Source organism: Cheilinus undulatus, linkage group 14, assembly GCF_018320785.1.
Source record: "Cheilinus undulatus linkage group 14, ASM1832078v1, whole genome shotgun sequence".
NCBI lineage: Eukaryota > Metazoa > Chordata > Actinopteri > Labriformes > Labridae > Cheilinus > Cheilinus undulatus.
Window position 1 is genome coordinate 8,998,580 of NC_054878.1, and position 23,153 is coordinate 9,021,732.

General features: G+C 40.7%; 1 protein-coding gene across 2 annotated transcripts in view; it reads left to right on the forward strand.

The window, feature by feature from the left end:
- The window catches only part of bach2b (BTB and CNC homology 1, basic leucine zipper transcription factor 2b), a 192,751-nt gene that overhangs the window by 50,221 nt on the left and 119,377 nt on the right, over positions 1-23,153 (forward strand). The window contains exon 2 of one of the 2 annotated variants that reach the window (XM_041804601.1): positions 20,509-20,619. The exons of the other annotated variant lie outside the window; for it this stretch is intronic. The gene's annotated coding sequence lies outside the window, so the exon portion shown is untranslated. The remainder of the gene's footprint in view (positions 1-20,508; positions 20,620-23,153) is intronic. 2 annotated transcript variants of the gene reach the window in all.

Below are 23,153 nucleotides of genomic sequence, written 5' to 3' on the forward strand. Positions count from 1 at the left end.
GTAAATTTAGTAAGGACTGCCACAGTGCTGAACTTTAATATCAATTTAATGCACATTAAAGGGATATTTTGGCATTTTTTAAAATTGGGTTTTATATGGCAAAAAACCCCACTGGCTTAAATGTAAATTATATCAAGACATTCTGAAGCGTTTCATTTTTCCCCCAGAAATCCTCTGTGTGTGGCGCTGTTTTGCAATATAACTGGAGCGTAAATGTCCTGGTGATTAAGTCGTGCCCCATGTGCATGGGCGGCCCGGGTTCAGGTCCAGCCTTCGGCTCCTTTCCTGCATATCTCTACCCGCTCTTTCATCCTTGTTCCTGGTTCTGTCCACTGTCCTACTCTGCCAATAAAGGCATAAAAAAGCCCCAAAATATATACAAAACAATTTGCAATGCAACTTCTGGCTGTATTTTCTCCTGATCAGCTGTTTAGTCCTGCAGGCTTAGAGACAACAACAAACTGAACTCAAACCAGTTATTTCAGCTCAGTTTTCCACTTCATCAGCAGACATGCTGTTTTTATAAGGTAAACACTGTACTTCATCCAAGCCAAGTCGCACACCTGCCTTTCTTCTTAAGATTTAAGTCAATGGTTCCCAAAATTGGGGTCTCCCAGGAGGGCGTTATTGAAGCAGGGGTCGTGAGATACTCACATAAAAACAAAGCTAAATTTAAAATGATTTAAAATGGTTTATTTGATCACTTATTGTAATAATTAAAAAAACTGTAAAATTGATTCACTTTAAAGTAAAACTGTATTTTTAAGCGTGATCTGCTCTTACATTTCAGTAACAAACCCCCCTAGAGGTGTAAATTTGTTTCCTATGCTTTGTGCAGCAATGTAGGCTTTAACCACCAGTAGGGAGGATGGGGGTCCCAAGTCTCTGTCCCATTATGAAAAATGTAGGACCCCCTGACTAAAATTATTGTCTCAGGAAAATGATCTGATTTAAAAAAAAAAAAAAAAAAAAAAAAAAAAAGGAAAAACGTCTGATTTATATTAAAAGCATGTGCTGAACAAATTTAGAGGATAAAAACCTACATGTACATTAAGGTAGAGTGGCATCCTTAGTGAATATGTTAAAGGCCATTAAAATGTGTATACGTACAGCCTATGTTATTTGTGGCTTCTATTGTGAAGAAAGTTTAGCAGGGACCCAAAGAAAGATCAGTACTTTGCAAGTGACTTCAATAAAAGAGTGACTGCCCAAGAAATAACAAAGAAATAAACCAAGAACAGAGACATTTTGTGAAAATGTGGGTAGAAAAAAAAACATGTTGGGCTTTTATTTTGAAAAGCTTACCCAGATTGTTACTTTAGGGCACATCAACACCAGAGCTGTTTGGTCAGCTTAAACAAACTCCAAGTGTACCATGATGCAGCCAAGGACCTCTACTTGACACTGGAAGTCTGACGATCGCTGCCATATCTCGTCTTCTAATACCGAAAGTCAAATGAACTTAACGTCTCCTCTTTTTTTTCATCATGGAGTATAAATGATTGATAAAAACCAATTAAATCTGATTGTTTGAGCTTTTTATTCTGAAAGGTTGCACATTCCTTGTCTACTTGTATTGCATTACGTAGTGGAGCTGCCTTTGGCAACATGGCGGTGACAACGAAGTCCAATGAGCCAGCCAGCCAATCTCTTGTCACATGCTATGTCTGTTCTCAGTGATATGTGAATTTGGATCATAAATCAATTCATTAAAAGTAAATGTAACGTAATTGCTGTGCTTGTTAGTCTGAAAACTCACTCATTTTTTCAGCTACTTATTTCTTTATGTGGCGGACCTGCCTCTATTAATATGGCAGCCATGCAGGAAGAAAACAACGAGGAAGACTTCGGTTCAAGTGACTTCTGGTATTAGAAGATTAGATGGTGGAGATCGTCTGACTTCCAGTATGAAGTGGAGATCCTTGGCTGCATCCAGGTCCCTCTTACGAACTTTGGTCTGTTTTCCCAGATCGTCCAGGTTTATTTGGAGTAGTGTGAAAGCTCATACAAACTCTAGTGCAGACCAAGCAAGCAGACTCTAGTCCGCTCAAAAACAGGGGGTTCAGTTGCTTCCGAACGAACCCTGGTGCAGTTCGTTTGAGGTGTGAGCACAGCGGACCAACTTGTGAACCAAAGGCAGGAAGTGGCATAAAGTGTAATGATGTATGGATTTATTTATGTGATTTAATGCACTCAAATACATGTCAGCACCTCACTTGGCATCTGTGTCGCCATAGCAACATGTTGTAATCTCTTGCTCATATGTTGGCTCGCCTTTTCCTGGGTGCTGATTTATTCTTCTCATGTAAAGAACGGCATGCTGGACAGCTCGCTGCCCTGCTGGCTGCTTCTAATTTTCCAGTGCAAAAGCTGAAACCCCAGGACAGCATAAATTCAATGTTGTTTCATCATTTATGTGAAGAAACGACTGGCAGAAAAAAACAGCTTTCTGGTCTTCTACGTCTCCTTTCTTCTTCACTGCTCTTTGTTTGGGGCGCCAGCACCACCAATTAATAACAGCTTGTTGTTATCGAGACTACTACTGGCGGTTATATGCATCCGTGAGGCTTATGATTGCTGGACAGTGAAGGTACAATGGTGGGTCAAGAAGAAGGTTATTGTGATTGGTAGAAATCTTAATAGCATGACACGGACATGAAGCCCAATAGCCATGACCTTTGACCTCTAAAATTTAACCTTGTCGTCCTTTAGTCAGTGTTGACTTTTGTGGAAAGTGCAAAGAACACTACAAAATGCTTTTGAGCTATTGCATTGACAAGCTGGTGACAAACATGAGTCCTAAGGACCTTGACTTTGACCTATGACCTCCAAAATCTTATCAGTTCATCACTGAATCAGAGTGAACATTTGTTGGAAAAAAAATCCCTCAAAGCCCTCCTGAGATATTGTGTCCATAAGAACGGCCTGGATGTGCAGTTGGGAATGGAGTAACCGTATCCACTGTTTCCATCAAATCTAGATATTTCAGATGTTTCAAATGTTATTTATTTCATATTTGACAAGGTTTTATTAAGACACATCTTTAACACGAAAACCTTTTACTTATTCTGCAATTTTAGGCTGAAAAGTTTACTTTGGGGATCAATTTTGGCATGAAACATTTTGGTGAATTTTCCCCAAGGAGCATATGTAAGAACATTTGTTTGCTCTGCTTTTTTTTATTATTTATTTATCCTTTTAAAAGATTTATTTTTGGGCTTTTTATGCCTTTATTCTATAGAGGAGGACAGTAAATAGAGTTGGAAAGGGGAGAGAGAGTGGGGGGAAACGTGATAAAAGGCCACAGGCCGGATTTGAACTGGGCCGCCCACATATATGGGTAGCGCCTTAGATCGCTAGGCTTTTGGAGCACCCCCAGCTCTGCTTTTATGTTAAATCTCTGCTGTAAGATACTAGCAACAACCAAATGTGCCAGTCATGCTTTATCTTAAGTGGTTTTGATTTTACACAATCTGAACCACAAAGAACACATCCAATAAAACAGTGATTGGCTGTCAAATGGATTCTGTTGTCTGAAACAAACTCTGCTACAGGAAATAAAAAGCTTCCTTGCTGCGGCTTCTTCAGAAAAACAACAGTCCACTCTGAGCCCAGTATGTAAATTACACACAACACACCCACAGAGCTGCAGATTTATGAGAGGCCATTACTGCCTACCACTTTGTATGAGTATGTGTGAATGCTGTGTTAGTGGTTAGCTCTTCAGCTTCACTAGTTCCTCAAATAGCCCTGCAAGTAGTCATTACCTCACTGAGCTTCTTTTTATTCTCACAAGGACACAGTGATTAACTCTGTCACTTCAGGGTCTGGCCCACCAGACCCTCCCTGTCTGAAAAGGTCAACTTGATTTCAAGTTTCATTGCAATACTTTATAACACAGGATTTCTGGCTTCAATTTGAAGGCTGCAGACAGCAGGCTGTGATGACACTGATGACATTTCTGTTACATCATCCAGGGTCGAAGCTCCTCTGCAGCCAAACAAGTCATTACACCACTCTCTTCACATGCAGAGGTCGACTGATGTGAGTCAATTCTATGAGTAAAGTCAGAGGAATCACACATTTGAGTGATTTAAGTTTAAGTGCAATCTCAATAACAGCATCTCTCCGGTTGAGAGAAATGCAAAGACATCTCTGCCAAGAGAAGCTTTCAATGTGGCTCTTTAGTCTTGTTTTAATAAAGAAATGTGGTCCAGTTCTGATAAAGCTGCCGCTATAATATGGCTACATCCAAGCTAAACACCCACAAGTACCGCAAACTCATACCAAACCAGGCCAGGGCAAGAGCAAAAACATCTTTTCTGTCATTAGAAGCTTTCAGTGTGGCTATTTGTTCTTGTTTAAATTAAGAAATGTGGCCCACTTTTCATTAAACTGCTGCTATACTACAGTTACATACAAGCTTAACAGTACACTGATGGCAGGCATTGCCACTGGTTTCACGATCAACTAAACCCCACCTATAGCTACCGCTTCGTTCTCCTTAAATAATGCTGATTGGTCAGATCCAACTAGTCTTGGCACAGTTGTTTCAAATTGAAGCTTTGCCTGATGACAGCTTTCCTTAAGAATCCATTTGCACAGAAATGCACTGATAGTAAAAAAAAATAGGATGGATGCAAACACTGATGTTCAAAACAAAGATTAAACAGGTGGCTGATACAGATGCTCTTTTTCCTTACCCCCCAAAAGACCCCACAACCATGAAAACAGATCAGTGTTTGTCACAGGTCACATCTTCTACCCAATACTAGATATTTGCTCTGTGCAAGAGTCCAGCATTAAAGTGAGACACAAAAGATACACATCTGCAGCTGTCCACGTCTGCCATTTCATCCTTGCGTCCCTAATTTCATCAGATCTAGCAAGTGAATATGTCTTTTAAGGTCGGCTTTAGTGTCTTATGGAGGAGGAATTTTATTCCACGTTGCATGACTGAAGGCATTGTTTTTGTCAGGTCTAAGGTTTCCCCTTTTATGGGATCTGTTCCATCTGTTTCAAGGATCTTTAAAACCTTACAGACCCTGTAAAGTGAAAAAAAAATCTGTGTTTAGGTTTGTTTGTATGATAGGGCACTGTGTTATGAACCAACAGGTCAAATTTTAGTCAGATAAAACATCTCTGAGTTTATAAAATTAAACTTCAAAATCAGGAAAAATGACAGTATATTCTGCTCTAGAATAGTGTGGGCGTGTCAGTTGAATGACCGGAGGCCACGCCCACTCAGGGGAAATACCATACTCTCAGATTAAATAAAATGCTACATTATGAATTGAGGAAAGCACCCACTATTAGCCTGTCCCTTGACCTTACAGTGACCTGTATCACTGACTCTAGCCAGAGAAGAGACAAAAGGCCATTTTCTGGCTCAGATCTCTCCATAGTGGTGCTTTTAAAGATTGTAGACCACTGTGGCTGATAAATTTGGCACATTTACCTCACAATGAACAAAAACAGCATTTAACTGACTGTTAACTTTCATTTAGGCAGTGAAATCAGTTAACAAAGACTGTACTGAGATGAACTGCTCTGTGATTTTATATTGTAGTGTTAGAGGGGCAGGGTTATTCCCCATTGTGGGCTGGTGACATCACCAGCCCCCATATTTGCCCCGCCCAAATTAAACCCAGCCAGGAAAGAGGTGAAAAACTTTCTTACGGTCTAAATCCAAAATTCAGTCACATGTAGATCTCAGTGTTTTCACATGTTTACAGCAACCATATTCCAACATATCTTGGGTGTTAAGACACAAGTTTTGGATTCCACTTTACAGGGTCTTTAACCCTACATTTTTGGGGTAAAAATTTACCAGTCATGTCTTTTTTAGTTTATATGTAATTTCTTTGTCATGGTATTCTCTCACATCTGTTTTGAGGGGCCATTAAGGGTCTTATTTTAGGTAGATTTTCTTCCTATCTTACATGCTGTTAGGTCTGTTTATGGTTCTAGTGTCAGTTTTGGCCTGATTTAGAGTCTGTTGTCCTGCTTTCTCATGATTGGCTGGAGAGAAAGATGACTTTAGGGTTTTAGAAGCAAAATTGATTAGTGATATAGTTTCAGAGCGATGTCTTGTTGTTGTGGTCATACTGGTCTTTAACTCCAGCATCCAACAGATGGACAGATTTTGTCTTTGAGAACGTCTCTCGGCGGGTTGAAGCACAAACAATGGTCAGTTCTGCAATATTTGATATTGTGTGCCTTTGTTTTCAGTGACCTGCAGGCTCTTTTGAAGCAGTGCCACCAAGTTTCCATGAAGGAAGTCCTGATGGGTGCTTTGGGTGTTTTTCCATTTCTATTTCTCCTCCTGTTATTGTCATATCACACATTCAGAATTTTATTTTTTGCTTCCCTTAGTTCTCCTTTGTTGTACTTCCAAGTTGCATTTGTAGTAAATAGGTCTGAAATTGCTCAAGGATTATTGACGTAAAGCTCTTGGAAATAGCTTGAAAAGATCTATAGATGCCTTAAATGAGCTCTTTAAGCTCTTGAGTTTCTTTAGGGATCAGTAAAGTATTGATCTATTTATGTAAAAATTTCTAAATGTTTTATTTCTGCAGGATTTTAAATGACCCTCTAGGGGGACGTGGTCCTCCAGACTTGTGGATTCTGTTAAGGATGTTGTTTTCTTCCAAACTATTGATGCATACAAATTCCTCCTGTGTTGTCAGGATCGTAGGCTGAAAGGATGCCTGTGGGAAAAAAGGCTTTAGGAAGTTTGGGTCTGTAGCCACGGATCATGGGAACAGCCGAGAGGGAAACGGAACACGGACAAAAGCGGATTTTCTTTTCTGTAAATCGGAGTTTACTTACCTTCTGACACAGATCGGAAAAAGGGAGCCGGCTGAAAAATGTTCCGTAACGGAGCGGTGGAAGTTGGGGGGTCATTGTTCTGCCGGTTCATTTCTGTACAGCAGCCCTGGATCCGTGGACCCATCGCCATGGAAACCATTATGTGGGGCAATTGGCGTCGAAGCACTTTAGAAACCTCCTTGGAATATATTAGAGGCAGCAAAGGCCCCACTCTTCTCACCTTCAACCTCTCACCATTGTCTGGGAGCGAGTTTTTACTTCAGGCGCTGTTCTCAGGACTTCAGGAATGTTCAACCTAAAGCTAAAAACAACCCAGCTGCTGCCGGCTCAGGTCTGAAATTACTCACAAACAGGTTCAAACACGCAAACAGCCCTGAGTCCTCACCTAGTCTATTTTTAGAGAAGGAATCAAATCAGAAAATATTCATTAAAAGCATGATCCATGCAGAACTTTTCATCAGAGGAATAAAATGATTGCCCGCTGTTTCTACTGATGCTGCAGAAACTGAAATCAGATGAAGTCTTCAGACACCGCAGATGTGCTGAGGCTCAGATTTCACTGAGAAAGTGACGCTGGTTCATTGAATTGTCAAGCTGTGAGAGTGTGCATGTGTGTGATCATCATTAACATGGACCGACCTCCTGAACAGACTGTGAAACACGCTGAATATGAAATGGATTTTTTTACTCCTTCACGGCCATATTACCTTTTTACCCTTCACAGACATTTCCCTCAGGTACACGTTCATAAACCTGAAACACTCAGCACAGTTGCAGCCATCAGCTGAGGGTTCCAAGGTGGCCCTTAAGGTTAATGGCAAAAGTATTTCACTGGACAGAAAAACATGAATATTCAATAAAACACAAAACAAACTAGGACTGTCAAGGTTAATCGCATTGATCTTGGTTAACTAAGATCCATAATTAGGTTAGTCCTTTTTATCATGATTAAACTCATGCCTTATTCCTTTCACACTAACTGCAATGTCTCCCTGCAGCTGTAAACATTTACAGACATTTTCCCTTACTTCCTTAAAGATCCATAACAAGTTCCTTTTTCCATGCTTGAGTTCACATTAAAATCTGTGATTTGATAAAAAAGCAGGTCTGTATCCAAACAAGAAGTCAGTTATCCTTAGTTTGAGACAGAAAAAAAATCCAACACAAATCAAAAACTGTTTTAAATTGCAATGAAAAAGGATGTGAATAACAGCAATTTACTAAAGAAATTCTGTGATTAATTGCGTTTAACAATAGAAATTCTGAGATTAATCGTGATTAACTGCAGAAATCCTGAGATTAATTGCAATTGAATTTTTTGATTATGTGGCAGCCCTGCTTGAAACACAAATATTAAACCATACGAAAATTTTTCATGAAAAATTAAATATTGAAATAATATTAGAATTTCCGTAAACACTAAATTCTTTTTTTTTTTTTTTGAAACACGTGGAAGTGTTTTATGTGGTACAAAAACACCTGTGACCTTGATCCATGACAGCTAGTGTTTATTCTGTCTATTACACTGTTTACTATGGTTATGCATGAAGAACTATGGAGGAGTGCATGTACAAAATGACTCACTTATTAATGTGACCACATTCATACTTATCGGGAGCTCCCATTTAGCTGCTTTCCAACAAATTAACCGCACAAGAATTGTTGTGCTTTTATTTTGAAATTTGAACTCTCTTAGGCTTAGTGTACTTAACTTACTGTTCACGTAAAAAGTCGGATTTTATTTTGAAAGAAAACAAGGAAGTCATAGTACATTGAAGTAACGATTTAGGATGACCACTGGAAAAATAACTTGCTACAGATCAAAAAGTTTATGAAAATAAGGCTAAAAGTAAATAAAAATGAAATTAAACCTCAAAGGAGCAGTGTTTGACTTATTTTACATCACTGTAAGAGCAGGAAGATGCTGTTCCCCGCTATTTTATTGGTTGTAATGCGCATATATCTAACTACACACAGACATTGTTATAGCATCCTCTGCCATTAGTTTTTCCATCAGAGCATGGAGCTCATGACTTCTGACATGTTTGATGACGTTTTCAGAAAAAGCTGAACCCAAGGACTTCAGTTTTTAACCATTTGTGTGACCTGTAATCTTGATATAACCTTTATTGGGTTGCCTCTTGTTCCTCTGTGCGTCATTAAACCTCAGAAATAATGTAATGTTAACATTTCCACACAGAAAGGCAGGAAGAGAACAACCAATCTTTGGCATTCATGTCGCTGCTGCCTAGCAACGTTGTTCCCGTATGGTTACCACTTGAACGCCAAGCCTTTCCTGTACAAGACTTAATGACTTTACGATCTCCATTTCAAGGCGACTAATGTAATGTCAGACTGAAATGAAACCAAAAAACCTGCAACTTACGAGAAAAACATGAGACTAATTTGCTTTAAAAAGGAAAAGACGGCTTCAGTTTGTGTCCTAGAGCCAAATCCAATTCGGCTGACAACATTCAGATGTGGATACTGCCGTGGATTAATGAAGGGATAAAATTTAGTATTGCCACTTTTTCTTTCTGTGCAGATTTGTGTGCTTCAGTCCGATATGGCACATTTTTATTCAGCAGGAAAACAAGCTTCCTAAAGATCTGCTAACCCATCTGGCTGAGGTGATTAGCAAAAGCCGAGGCAGATGGTGCCACGGCCAGATTCTGCATTGCTTCAGGGGTGTATTAATCTGCATATACAACTGACAGCCATGCTTGGCTGTGAGGAATATTTCTGTGACTGAATGAAAGTGAGAGAGTCAGTCTTTTCCTGCAGTGTGTGAGGTTTTCTGGTGGCTCATTTAGCCGATTGACTGGGACCCTCAGGATGTTTTTGTTCGGGGATGGAGGGATGTGGGGGTGGGGGGTATGTGGACCTTCCCCTTTTCATGTGCAGTAAAGTGAATGAGCCACGCAGCAGCACCCCCCCCTCGTTCGCTGCTGGCAACGGGGTCTGGAAATGTTGACACACGGAGCGGAGAGCAGCCCCAGAAACCCCAGGAATCCCCCCGAGAAAAGACTGGGCGGGAGGGTGAGGTGGAGCCTTGGAATGCACTTGGAGGAGTCAGTCACTTATTTACTCGCTGAACTCGGTGAACCCCGCCTGAGTCAGCCACTTCCACCCGCGGCCAGTCTGCCCCACCTCTCCCTCCCGCTTCCCTCTCTGTTTTGTTCTTTAACCTACCCTGAAGCTCGTCGTCTGCTTGCCCCTCCTCTTTCCGTCTTATTATCGACAGACACTCTGCTCTTTGGCTCCTCATTGGCCGGCGAGCGACCTAATCCAACCCCCAGCTGACCCCTGTCACCCTGTTGCTCACCCTCAAGCAGCAAACGTTGAGGTCATAGGCTCATGATGAGTGCAAAACAAATGTCAGTGGAAATGTGAGTCAGGCCGGGCAGAGAGTGCAGCACAGCCCGGGTACAGGAAGTCCCACACAGGCTTTGGTTTGCGATCTGACCTGACCCCGCCACCAAATGCACCTCATGTACATAACAGAATGCACCCCTATGCTGATCTGGGGTTTAAAGGACTATCAAGAACCCAGAATTCACACAATCTTTGATTAGAAAATAAAAGAGAGCAGAGAGAGTGTAATGGTGGGCGATCAAGAAGAAAGATCAAGCACCAATCAACACAAAAAATGCAAATTACCAGGAAATTAGATGTTATTTTCTCATTGCTTCATAGCAATTGTGCTCTACAGTAAAGGTTTTTAACTGATCTAGCATCAGGACCCATCACCACCTCCATAACAACAAACTGCAACCCAAATTTGGTCAAATTTTCCATCATAACCAACTGTTTTTATGAGGTCTGTTTGGACTGAAAATGGAACCAAAAAAAGGTAACAGAACAAAAAGATAGAGACTAATCCTTCAAAATAAAAGCACCTCATAGAATTTGTGGCATACTTTTTTTTTTCAGGCACACATCCAAGACCTAATGAAGATTGCTTTGCAACCCATTGTTCTGTCCCGACCCAACAATTGAGAACTAAATCCTCATAGAACTGCAAAACAAGCCGACACCTGTGCACAAACGTGCAGGAAGGTTCAGGACATTACTTAATTGCTCCTAACATTGCACACAGCGTGCCTCTCTGCACAGGCCATCTTTAACCTGACATGCCACATTGGCTGTGCCACATATGTAGGTATGGGACACTATACGGACAAAAGTATTTGGCCAATTGACCATTACACTAGCAGGGACTGTAATGACATTGCATCCAAACCCATGTACTTTCATATGAAGTTGGCCCCCCTTTTGCATCTATAACAGCCTACACTCTTTTTTTTCAATGTGCAGGGCCTTTGTGAGGTAGGCACTGATGTTGGACAAGAAGGCCTGGCTTGCAATCTCCATTCTAGTTCATCCCAAAAGTGCTCAATGGGGTTGAGGTCAGGGCTCTGTGTGGGCCAGTCAAGTTCTTCCACTTTGAACTCAAAAAAGCATGACTTTATAGTCCTTGCTTTGTGCACTGGGGTACAGTCGTGTTGGAGTATAAAAGGGTCTTCCTCAAAATGTTGCCACAAAGTTGAAAGCATAGCATTGTCCAAAATGTCTTGGTATGCTAAAGCATTAAGACTGGCCTTCACTGGGGATAAGGGGTCTAGCCCAAACCCTGAAAAAGCCCCATGAAGTCCCCTACATCAGAAAATTAAAAAAACAGACAGAGAAGGATCATTGTGGACCCTTCTACTGGATTTTTAATGATAAATCAGAGGAAATACTTTATTTTGATCAACATTTTTCGAAGAAAATCCTTTTCATTGGGTCTTTCATTACTATTAACATGATGAAATTTGGTCTGTATTCAGTGGCTTTCTATAATGTGCTAAATTAAATAGTTCTGGGTGTCCAGATGTCTCTTTGGTGGCTGTTTTATCAAAACAGGCATCAATATGGTTTGATATGAACTTTGATTGCATGATTTTCTGTGTTGAATCATAATTTTGCCACCATTAGAGCCTGTTTCACTGCTTTAGTCTGAGATAATCTAGTAACAGCCATTCAAACCCAAAAATATTTAAAAGCACAGTTGCAGATTTTCATTGCAGGATTTTTCCTTAATGTCCTTAAATGTTGCCTCCTTGTTCACTTGAAACCTACTGGGTTACAAAAATAGGTCCAGAATTACCTTCCAGTTGGATACTAGTCTGTTTTTACTTCCTTGTTATCTAACCTCAATCCACATGCAGCTCTTTCCACATGCATGCCAAACGTTGTGTCAGCATTGTGTCATGTTTAAAAACAACACTTTAACAGGACATTATGTAATGCACAAACATAGCTGTTATTACAGATTCCTCTATTTTCAGCCCAGCGTCTCAGTGTGGGCACATTAATTGAGTCAGTTGGCCTTCATTTGGAGAGGAGCATGATGGGAAGAGGAGGTGTGATGATTTAGAGCCGTCTCAATCTTCATCTCTGACCGATGATCTGATGAGAGAACAATAATCCATGAATCTGTGGGGACCAGATCTGTCTGTTAGCGATACTCTCTGCATGTCGATGACTAACGCTGGGATCCATCGATGGACTTGAAGTGAATGCAGCACTGCAGACATCAGAGATCAGAATGAAAAATGACAGCTGAACATGTCATTTATTCTGATTTACAAGGATAAATTGCTTCATTTTTGTAACTGGAGAGCCATACAGTAGATCTTCTACTCTCCAGCCTATGATGTGAGCGTGTTTTGTCTGTGGGTGAACAGTCACAGACAGAGATGGACTTCCTGTTTTCATGTCTGCAGCAACCGCTCTCTTTATCACCTTCAGAACCTACAGGTCTGATCCATGCTCACTGACATGTGCTCTGTTTGTTTCGCCACCTGATGGAAAACTGTCAGCCTCTTATGTACGCATGGGGATCGTTAAATTTGATTGATATTGATACCCTCATTGATACTCCTTAATGATCCAAGTCTTTATCTCTACTACTATTGATACTTGTCTTCTTAAGCAGGAAAGTTAACACAATGTTGCAATGCACAGTGGTGCGTTGGTTGGCACTGTTGCTTTGCAGCAGTTCCTGGTTCAAATCCCGGTTGGACAGGGTCTTTCTGTGTGGAATTTGCAAGCTCCCCATGGATTCATGGATTCTATCCAGCTTCCTCCAGTCCATAATCATGCTTGTAGGTTGCTGACTGGTGTTTGGTGACTCTAAACTATCTGTACATGTGAGTATGACTTCTCGTTTGCCCCATAACTGACTGGCGGCCAGTCTAGGATGTACCCCACCTCCTTGCCCAATGACAGCTGAGATCGGCTCCATCCCCATGTGACACCAAAATAGACAGGTGATATATACAGATGGATGTTAAGACTGGGGTTGTGTCAATCCTCCTTTATGCTTGATGGTGCCCTCAGGCAGCTTACTTGCCACATCCACGCCTTACTTCAGCCTCCATTTTTGGCCCAAACATGCCTAGAAGTTGTGCCCAGTACTGTATGTCCAACTGCTCTGTGCTAAGTGTTGACATGACCTTCTTCCAGTTGGCAGTGCAAACAAGTTCACAAAGTGCAACAAACTGGTTGTATATTGAACAGTTAAAAAAACAACAACTTTACAACCAGTCCATACTCTATAATTACTTTTGCACAGTGGCGTAGGGGTTGGTGATGGCGCCTCACACAAGAAGTTTTCTGGTACAAATCTGAGCTGGACAGGGTATATCTTGCATGTTCTAATTTGCATGCAAAGGTTCACTCCAGTTACCCCCATCACTCCAAAGACATGCTCATTAGGTTTATTTGTGTCTCTAAATTGCCTATAGGTGTGTGTTTGAGTGTGGCCGTTGTTGCTAAATGTCAGTCTTGTGAATGACTAACTGATGACCAGTCCAAGGTGTACCCCGCCTCCTGCCTAATGACAGCTGAGATTGGCTCCACAACCTTATGACTCTAAACTAGACAGGTGATATACACATCTACTTAAAATCGCTTCACTGTAAAATAAAATGAGTTGAGCTTACTTTAAAAAAAAAAGGGAAACTCATTGCCTTATAAATAAGTAAACTCCACTTGACTTTTGTGAGTTAAAAAAAACTTTAGTGTGCAGTACTTTTCAACATGAACTATTTCAAATGATGATTTGAAATAGTTCATGATTCAAATGTTAATTTAAGTTTGCAGGACTTCGGCTAAATCATCTACTTTGAGTGTGCAGTACTAAATATTTTAGTGCACTGTAAACAACGATAAGTTCATAGCACTCAGAATATCATAGTCAACTGATTACCTTAAAATGTCAAATAGTACTCTCTGTAAACATTTTTTAAGTTTTCATTTCACCTAAGGTGGACTAACTTGTGCAACCATTTGCAACAACGGCCGTTGGTGATCCACTGAACCAGTAGTTGATATTTTATTAATGTCAGTGTGCCATCCAGCATTCATAGTCATTAATAACATTAACATCGCCCCCTATGTAACTGAGACAGCAACTTCACTCGTGGTGCATTTTATTTATTTATTTTATTTAACCAGGAGAAAACCTCTTTGAGATTAAAAATCTCTTTTCAAGAGTGTCCTGGCCAAGACAGTAGCAGCAAACAGAGTACGTAAAGGTTTAGCACCCAAAGGCATTCTGGGAAAACTGCAGATTTGTCATAACTCAAATAATTTGAGTAATAACAAAAATACTTACATTGTTTGAGTACTGTTCACTTAAAAATAAAATGAGTTTAATCAGCTCATAAAAATAGAGTTAAAATCGCTGTTTTGGATTTTTTTAAGTAAACACAACTCCATTTACCCCCCTTTAAGCCAAGTAAACTAAAGTAAATTGAGCCCTTTAGCTGTTATGGCCAAGAAGTACAAGTAACTTGTTTGTAATAAGTATTTAGAACAGGTTACAAAAAAAGAGTTAATTTAACTCACTGTTTCTGAGTAAAACTGATGTTGTGTTTTACAGTGTATTTAGAAAAATCATCAACAAACACTTTATTAAGCTTTTTTTCCCTCCAAAACATAAATTTTTATTTTTGAAGTATTTAACTGTTACTGAATTTATACCAGTTCACTAAATGAAGCTCAGTGTTCGTGTGTCATACACCCAGCTGTGATCAGCTGATCCCAGTTATCACCTCCAAGCTGCCACAACCGATCACAGCTCTTTCTCTCAACACAGCAGCGTTTTTAAATATGGCGTATTTCTCACTTATTCCTGCAATAATGTAGATCGACCACACTAATGCTGCTGCTGCTGGCAAAGCTTAACCTCCTCCGCCCCAGCCGCCTCCTTTATAGCATAAAGCTTGTTGCACCCTCATATTCTGATTTTGAATCAGTTCTATTGTATTCAGTATGCATTGTTATAAATGTGCCGTGCACTCCCTTGAAAGTCAAAGGTATGTTTAAGGGTTGCCGTACATCACAGACTTTCTGCCTCTGTTTTATTTAGCTTACACTTGTGACCTATTGAAAACAACTCGTCGCCCAACTTTTGGGTCCTGACCCACTGCTTTAGGCTACACTGCTCCTGAGAAAGTCAAGGGATGATGCAAAGTTTCAGCTTTTATGAGAGTCCTGCAAAATCTGTGAGTTCTGATAACAGCTTAACTTTTGTTACTCCAAGTATCCAGCAAACAGTTCAAAGGTAACACCCGCACACTGTCCAACTTGCAAAAAAGGATGTATTCATTTACAATGTTTTGGTACTAGACCTTCATCAGGCAAACAGTGTTTGCCTCTGTGCCCCTGCCCTCTGACGCACCTGTCCTGAGAAATAGATGTGCGAAGTTACCTTTTGATTGTTACTCCAAGTATAACATTTTTGTTGTATAAAATGACACCAAAATACATAAAATGTGTTTTGCTTCTGGATGTCGTAACCACTCAACATGCCTGAAAGACAAAAAGTTCACAGAGTTTGAACTGCGGGTCAGAAGCTGCTGAGAAAGAGATGAGTACACAGAGCAGAGTTTACTGAGCAGACCTTTGGCCCACTTCTCTGATCAATGACACTCTCTCATCTCCAGAAACACAAACTTTATTGTCATGCTGTATTTCCTTTAAAAGTTAATTCTGTGGAGGTCTTTCCCTGTATTTCCATTTGATGACATTCAAACTCTGCCTGTGTTTTTGCCCGTGGCTGAGAAGCAGCTAGAAAACACAGTCACTGTCCAAACACTCCCTGAAGACATTCAACGAAGTCGTCTTTCCAAATCAACCAGCGCTGCAAGCGTTTTTTTTTCTCTTTTTGTTTTGACTCTCCACATCCCGGCAAAAAGTAGGTCACAGGCTGACCGAGGTAAAGTATGAGGCAGCAGTTTGCCGCCCCCCCCCCCTTCTGAGGCGGGTCGCAGCTCCAGGAAGCTCGCTGCAGAGGAGACGTTAAACATACCAGTTCCTGTTTCACATCTGTTTCCAGCGAGCCTCGCAGACCTGCAGAGGCCTTGCTCACCTTGTCGGTTTAACTGCTCTGTGACCCGCTTTCCTCCCCTCCCTTCCTAGAAACTAAAACGTTGTGATGACGCGCCTGCAGTTGATTCTGTGCCCAGAATAACGAAATCTTGACAGATAAAATCAGGAAATACAGGTCCTTACGCAGGCAGCCACTCTGCTAAACTGTGGACCCTCAGGGCTGTGAATAATTAACCAGGTGTGTATTTAAAGAGACAGACTCTTTGTGTTTTTGTGTGCAGGAAGGCTGAGAAATATAGTGTGTTTTTAGGATTTATCGATACATTTTTACATGAAATATCAGGTAGGATAGTATTGCTTTCATTGAAAAGTTTATGTTGATGAAAAGAATAGATGCCAGGCCGGCTTAATGCTCAGTAGAAAAGATTGTATATGGCTACAGATCACAGTCCGTTATAAAGTTAACCTGTGATAACCGTATTTATATATGACCTGAATAAAAACCACAATAATCAAAGAAACAAAAAAGCGACTTTATTTTGGCTGTAGTACAATATAGCCTGATTCCCCTTTTCTTAAATAGAACTTACCTTTTTTGCTCATGTTAATGATGTGGATGGACAAATCAATGTAATGTCTGACTTCATAGCTCAGTGTACGTCGTAAAGTGCTTTGAAGGTGGCTAAAATCAGATAAAAATGAAAAAACTGGGGAAAAATTGGCAGAAACAGTGATGAAAAGGGGTTAAAGAGAGGCATGAATAAGTAATTTGAACATCAGAACCCAATGATAGCTTGACACACTTTTCAGATTCAGAGTGAAGGAACTGTTAGCCAGGATGTTAGCACCAATGCTACTGATCCAACACACAGCCAAATCAGTGGGTGGGCTTGATCCCACGTCACCCCCACCTGGACCTACTACACCTGCACAGGATGATTGAACTTTAGATCGTTTTACTGCAAGCCAGTAAACAGTGGCAGCCACAGAAGCTACTGGAGTGAATGCAGCTATTTTATCAGTTTTATCAGAACTGGACATCATGGACAACGATTGGTACCCATTCTCTGTACTAGACAGCCAGTATTGAGCATTTTATTTTTCTTTATGATTAAAACTTGTAAGCAGTTTCTGCACACTGTCTAGATTGTACATAGACAAGACGAGAAACAATTGGTGGGATATTTCACTGAAAGTAGAGATCTTTAATTTTGTACTTCTTGATTCCACAGATCAATTGAATAGTAATAATTTGCTGATTTTGAAACAAACTGTTCTAGGGTACAGAAAAGGACAACATTTAGTTTGAGTTTGGCAGCAGTTTTTGAGAATTAAGAACCAAAAAGTGCCCAGCATTGGGTGTCAAGCAGTTCTATTTTTTTATGCCATAGTATCAAACAGGTTTCAGGTTGGTTAGACTTTTAGTGAAATCACATTCAACTTTATAATTTGTGTATTGAAACAACCATTATTTTACTTCTGCACAGAAAAGAATTGAAATATTTTTAGTATATTGCCATTAAGCTAAAAAAGAACTCAGATATTTTGGTCTATTTACCTCAGCCCTATTGTGTACTACTGAAAGATCACACTCTGATATGTTCACTAAAGAGACCTCAGATTACAGCTCGATGAATGTGAAAGAGAAAACCACTCGAGGAATTCTCCAGCGGAGCCGTCAAGCTCCACTGGCATCCTTTGGGTTTGCTGTTTCCTCGGCCGCTCAGAGATGGCTCTAATTTGTTTTTCCGTCATCAATAAACCGGTAGTAAACCTCCGCCGGCCCTCAGCGGGCTTCCCTCCTCACACACAGAGGGTGTATTTTTAGCTCAGGGAGATACTGTAACCTGCCAGACATCACAGGACAAATTATCCTCCTACTACACCTTGCTGCACGGGAAACCTTAGAAAGGCTAAGACGCTGTGTGAGAGGAGAGGCTGAAAGACAACACGAGTCCAGGCTGAAGGCCAGCCGAGCACAGGAAGAGCCGGGAGCTCTGTGTTCCTGTCACACAGTGAAAGGTGCCACCGCTGCTTGTACCTGGACTCTGCTGCAGCGTCATGTAGACGCAGAGCCCAGATATCATTAGACGATGAAAGTAGAGCATCCTCTCTCACTCACGCTGTTGTGTCCAAATCCCTTCTTCTTTACATAGAGAGCATCTTTCTGTCATGTATGAGAGCAGTTCTACATCACTTTTCACAAGTTAAAGCTTTGACGCACAATGCATGATGGTGCATACTGCTGAGATAGTGACCATCAGTTGCTCATAAAGCATTGTGGGATACAATGAGTGCAATATATAGGATATAAGTATGCCTATTCAGATCTTGGACAGTACTACAAAACAGCCTTTTGCCTTGATATTGCACTATGTAGTGGGCAGGATGTGATTTCAGACACACCATAGGTTGTATCAAACAAGGATGTAATCTCGGTGACATCACACATTGGTTTTTGAGGAGGCATTTTGAGGCCAAACAATGTTGGTTGCTATAAGAGAGAAATAATCCTCTGCACACTGAAAATGATTTTATTATGACCCAACAATGTTACTTCAGGTTGGCCCAGCATCATGCTGCAGGCTATAATGCATAAAGCAGTTTTAGGCGTGTAGGCCGCTAAGGATCCATCACGGGGCTTGATGTGGCTGAAGATGGGGGGGCGGCTAGAGTCAAGCTCAACACATGTCGACACATGCATCTTTGGCTTGGGAGCAAAGGTCAAGCTCAACAGCATTTCTTTTGTCCAGGTCTTTTCACCCCTGGTGACCCACCGGCACTTTTCAGGCACTTTGGACACCCACAGCACAACCAGACGGTACTCTAGGCTACTCATTCCCAAAGTCTGGGTCGGGATCCACAGTTGGGATTTATCTTGGGTCTCCAAATGAATTGTCACAATCTTTTACTACAGTATAATGGGGCATTTATGTCCCATTATACTGCCTCCACCCTACAACACTCACTCTCTGCACCAAAATAACACAAGCCTCTACCGGCCTCAGGATGGCAAAAAAAGCCAATGTCACAGTCATTGATGCATTGAACATATTGTTCCAGACCAACTGCCACTGAGGGCCTAGGGGGTCAAGCGTGCACAGAAAGCCTATGTGGGGGAGGTGAAGTGGCCTCTTCCAGGCTTGTAAAGCAGAAAACACCAGATCATGACCAGATTGAGTCTGAAATCAATATTATCCAAGCTAGCACCAGCCATCAGCAGAGGAAGGCGCAGAAGGCTTAATAAGTCATCACATAAGAAGTTGTTGGGTCGCAATGGCCTGTACCTTGTAAAAAGTGGTTCACCAGAAAAAAAAAGTTTGGGAAATTCTGCTCCAGGCCGTGCTTACTCGCCACAACCACCCCGTACGCAACCCTAAAGGTGTTGAAATATGTGGTTTTCCCATGCCCCTGGTTATGCACAAGGACATCCAGAGCACGACTGAGGTTATGTCAAACCTCCTCTCCCCCCTATGGGGCCCTCAGGGAGCTTACTCACCAACTCTGTGATTTACTTCAGCCTCAATTTTTGGCCTGAACATACCTAAAAGTTCTGCACAGTATGTCCAACTCCTCTGCGCTAAGCAGTGATATGACCTCTTTTAGACTGTTTCTATTTGGCCTTCTTCCAGTTCGGCCTCCTCCAGCAACAAACTGGTTGTTAAAAGGGGAAAACATGAACAACTCTATATTGTTTGTGTGTTTCATACATACTCTACTTTTGGTATAAGGGGTAAGCAATGTATCCTGACAGCAAGAAGGTTCCTGGTTCCAATCTTGATCAGCGCTTTCCTGTTAGAGTTTGCATGTTCTCCCATGGGTTCTCTCCGGTTTCCTTCCACAGTCCAGAGACATGCTTGTTAGCTTTTTTGTAGACTCTAAATTGCACATAGGTGTGAGCATGCCAGGATGTTTGTCTCTACATGATGGGTCAGTACCCAAAAGTAGGAAGCAAGGGTCGTGTTCGTATGCTTGGGAATGAAAGAAGTTGGAGCAAGAAGCCTGTGTTGCTCAGGTGTTTTATGGAGCAATGGGATAGATAATGCTGGTTGCCATCCATCTTAAAGACAAGAAGTAAAAGAGTAAAGTTTGATTTTGTGCTGACAGTTTATCAAAGTATGATGTAAATGTGACACAGGAAACATGAAATATGGCTCGTTTTTTAGGACAAATGTGATTAAGGTGAGTTGTGAAGACATACTGTGATGTTTTATACAATCTCATGTCCATGGTGGTATATCCTTGAATGACAATGCATTTTAGCAGTGGTTAGCATGTTTGCTGTTTGACTTCCAGGTCTAAACCCGGTGATGAGACTGAGGAGATGAGCAAAACGCTGAGGCCAGTTTGGGTTCGACTGAGGTGAATACATGCAAGAATAAATCGATCTCCAACCACACTCTCTAGGTATGTTAGTCCAACTTTCATGCATTTATTTCAGTGTTATTTCAGCTGAATTTACATGTGCTTTAAAAATCCAGTTTGTTCAGATTAATACTTTGATTTCCTGTGACATTACAGAAAAAATCCCTGCAGAGATTTACCATTATGTTAAAGATTAAGATGCTTTTTTGAAACCACAACCAGAAGTTTTATTGCTTTCTAGTCCCAGACTCCAGTGACAAAACTGTATTGTATCTTGCAGAACAGTTGAGTCACCTGTCTACTGCTGCCTCTTTTGGTTTGTTTAGTTTGTTCTATTTCACTTTTGTTTGTGTATCACAGAAAATAGAAACAAGCTAATAGAGGAAGCGGTTGACCTGCAGCTCTAGTTTTATGAGGCAGACTTGCTTATTATGTCAGTGGAGTTTGGAGGCTTTGAGGAGAGCAACAAACCAGCTGTTTAAAAAAAGGCATCCTACTCCTCTGGTTAATCAACTTTCCATTTGCACTTTTTTCAGGGTAATAGATTTTCAGCCGAAGTTACTTTGGGTTTTGCACATATTGCTCCTTAATTTTGCTGCATGATCTAGACCACATGGCCGAAAAAATCTGCATAAAGCAAGCGGTGCTTTCACCAAATGCTGTGCAGTTACTCATCATGCACCAGATTCAAATGTTATTCTTCCCACTTCTTTCTCCTCGGGGAAGGCAGATATTCAGCACTGAGGGATGTGATACAGTCTGATTCGATGAATATGTTAAACCCCGGTACATTTTCCTGTGTGGAAACAATGAGGGGTAGTGGGCGCAGCCTACATTTCCACTGATTTCTGAGCGTTACAGTGTGTGATTCACATTTTCCACTTACTGTAAAGTCAGGCTGCTGGCAGCAGAGCATGCTCTGTGAGGGATTTGTTAGCTGTTAGCATCTTCAAACACACTCAGATTACAGAAACGTCTCTATATCTGACACTGTCAGTATATCAGCTTTCATAGGGTAGCTAGGGCTGGAAAATATATCCACTTTTAAACTTATATTTATACATTTTTAATAGTGTATGACAATCATTTCAATGCATGTAGTTTATGTTGATTTGGGGAATAAATGATAGGTTCTAATTTATTTAATTTAATTAATGATATTTTGGTAGAAATCCTGAACACCTGGTATTTGGCAATTTATTGTTTATTATCAAAACATGCATGCAAAACCATGCACACTGTCTGAAGTTGCATTTATGCTCTAGATTTGAAGTGCATATGAATACAGAAGGAGCTTTCTGTCCATAATCTACACTCATTTTGTCCATATTTCTGCACGTCCTCCTTAAGCTTACATATACAGGCCAAAAGTTGCAATACCACTTGTGACCATGATGGCAGTGTTGAGCAATGTAGCTAACTGTCTAAGGTAGAGCAGCGAAGCACAGTGAAGAAAAATAATGCCAAGATGTTGAGACGGACCTGAATGCAGCTGAGAACCTCCACTTCATACCTGAAGTCAGAGAAGCCCCCCTATATCTCGTCTTCTAAGACCAGAAGTCACTTGAACTGAACATCTTCTTTGTTGTTGCCGCTATATTAATAGAGGCAAGTCCGCCACATAAGGAAATACAAGTAGACGAAAAATGCGTGACTTTTCAGACTAACAAGCACAGCGATTAAATTACATTAATTTGAAAAAAATCAATTTATGAGCGAGATTCAAGTATCACTTTGCACAGACATAATATGTGATGGGAGATTGGCTGGCTGGCCGGACGCTGATGTCGCCGCCATGTTGCCAGAGGCAAATCTGCTATGTCATTTAATGCAGTAGACAAGGATTTTGCAAGTTTTTGGAATAAAAAGCTCAAACGATCAGATCAATATGTGTATATAAATATATAAACACAAAATAAAAAATATCTTTACATATATGAAACTGTATTATATATAAAAATATTTTATTTTAAATCATGGAGTACATCTTTTAGTTTAACTTAGAAAGTACAAGAAAGCAGATTCTGCTTTTATGGTTCAATATCAGTTATCATTTTAATATTTATTATTTATTATAAATGATTTGTTAAAATTCATGAAATCTCGTCATTTGAGCTTTTATTCCAAAAAAACTTGCACAATCCCTGTCTGCTGTATTGAATGACGTAGCAGGCTTTCCTCTGGCAACATGGTGGCAACGTTGACGTCCAGCCAGCCAGCCAATCTCTGTGCTCAGAGATCATGAATTTGGATCATAAATCGATTCATTAAAATTAATGTAATGTTATTGCTGTGCTTGTTAACCCAAAAACTTGTATTTCCTTATGTGGTGGACTTGCCTCTATTAATATGGCAGTGACACACGGAGAAAACAACGAAGAAGACGTTCAGTTCACGTGATTTCCCAGTATTAGAAGACGAGATATGGTGGCGATTTTCCAACTTCCAGTACGAAGTGGAGGTCCTCGGCTGCATCCAGGTTACTCTTGAAAATGTTGGAGGACTTTTTCATATCACATTTGATGCATTAAGCATTTCTGGTAATTGATAAACCACTGGAGGGCATTTTGATCATT